Here is a 2,114-nt window from a genome sequence, read left to right on the forward strand (position 1 = left end):
CACTAGTAGGAAGACCCGTAGGTTGTGAGTTGTGCTGTGGTTCATTGCCCTAATAACATCCTATATGAGATGCATGTCCCAGTCAGGTACTTGTTAGAAATTTGGGCTCCCATTACATACATGAAACCAAAGAGATCTGCCTGCCGTTCAATTCAAAGTTTGTACTGTACTACCTTAGTTGTTGTTGGCTGTGTTATGCCTAACTTGGCGAAGTATTTCTGTTGTTTTGTTAACTGAAACATCAAGTAATGTTATTGCAAAGCTCTCATCAAAACATTTTCAAGCCTCAAGTGCTGAACCAAAATCAAAGTGATGCACATACACTTTGTTTGTTCCTCCTACGGGATCAGCGATGCACAATGGACCAGGTCACCTTCACCAGCACAAAATGGACCAACTGACCTTCACCAGCATCTTATAGTTGCCGCAAGAAATTTCCTCTTCATCATAGTTGCCGCGCTTTGGAGTAAACTCAACTGTGCCGACACCACTGGTAGCAGCGGCAACGGTCAACAGGAGCGTCTCATCAATAGAGACACTGACCACGCGGCGCGCTGTTTGCAGGATCCCACCATCACCAGCTGTTAGCATCCCAGCAAGTTCGCTATCATGTAGCATAATGTCACATGGAAAGTTGCTAGTGCGAGCGACAATTTTCCCATGGAAATCAACAGGTCCCTCGAGGATCCTCGCCTCAACGGTGCCCTCAACCGCATTCCTTAAAACGTGTAGTTCAAATCCAATGTGCTGTGCATGCTGACAAGTTTTTCGGTTTGAACCTGGTATTTCGGTGGATATGAGAGTCTTTTGATGCCATTAATCTCCATTAAGCCTTTGCTAACTCTGTCGTCCTTCACCTTTCTACCATTCACATCCTTGACCTTCAGATCAACTTCAAAGATTATTGAATCACATATCATCAGTCATCTCTTCGGGCTAGTCAAAACCAACGCATCATTCTGCAAAGGAAGTAATTTGAATAAACACGGTGTTTACTTAGCTCTGTTTCAATGATAAAAGAAGGTTATCAGAATAGATTAATTGCAGTAGCATCCCGATTACTGCTAGAATTAATTGTACTATTGGTGGTATTTAAGTATGGGGACTAGTCTCTTCTTAGATGCTTGGCAAAATGTGAACAATTGATATTACCCGTCTATCAGGTTCATTATCAAAACAGGAGCAATATACAAAACATAAAAACCCTTTTTTTCTTCCGAAAAAACATATTATAGAATGAATGGTGTTCCTGCATGAATAAATTCCTATAACATGATGCAAACCACAAGCAACAACAAAGAGTTATTCACTTGACGTGTAACATGGATGTGTGCTTCTGTGGCCATGAGGAAACAAGTGCATATATATCGTGATTACACTTGGGGTAAAACTGGAAAAAGGCTGTTCAAATTTACCAATCAGGGTTGAAAACAATAATAATACCTTGGAGGTGATGTTCTGGCAATCGTCCATGCCACGTTGGAATAAATAGATGTGTTGGCGATCCATACAGTCCCTGTCTATGATGGTGCCGTAGACATTGAGTGGGCATCCATAGTCGGAGGAAACGATACTGACCGAGACAATATTTGCCGAGTTACAGAACCCGAACCCCTCCTCTGGGAACATCATGTTAGTATTGTGCATCGCACCAACAGGCACTACTAGGAAAATGGCTAGCAGCAGCGCGGGTTTTAGATGTATCAGTAGCGCGGGTAACCGCGCTACTAATACGGCGCTACAGCTAACTCATAGCAGTAGCGCGTGCGCACCCGCGCTACTGCTACACAAGTGTAGCAGCAGCGCGGTCATGGGAAGCTCGCTACGGCTAGTAGCGCTAGCGCTCTTTGGCAGGACGCGCTACTGCTATTGAGGCGCTGCTGCTAACTTTTGTACACTCACTACTGCTAATTTAAGTAGTTTTTTTTTGGCATATTTGTTTTGTATTTGAACCGGCTTTATAGAAGAATCTTTAGCACATAGAAATGTCATCATGATACACATACAAATGCATGCGAGACCACAAATGTAATCATAGCATGTACATACAAATAGTCTCTTCATAATCATCATCCAACACAAAGTGATATCTTGTCATCATCTCGAAAATAGCA

General features: G+C 42.7%; 1 pseudogene; it reads right to left on the reverse strand.

The window, feature by feature from the left end:
* Window positions 1-375: 375 nt before the first annotated feature.
* Window positions 376-1,812, reverse strand: LOC119360165 (annotated as a pseudogene).
* Window positions 1,813-2,114: the final 302 nt, after the last annotated feature.

Source organism: Triticum dicoccoides, chromosome 2B, assembly GCF_002162155.2.
Source record: "Triticum dicoccoides isolate Atlit2015 ecotype Zavitan chromosome 2B, WEW_v2.0, whole genome shotgun sequence".
In the NCBI taxonomy this organism is placed as follows: Eukaryota; Viridiplantae; Streptophyta; class Magnoliopsida; order Poales; family Poaceae; genus Triticum; species Triticum dicoccoides.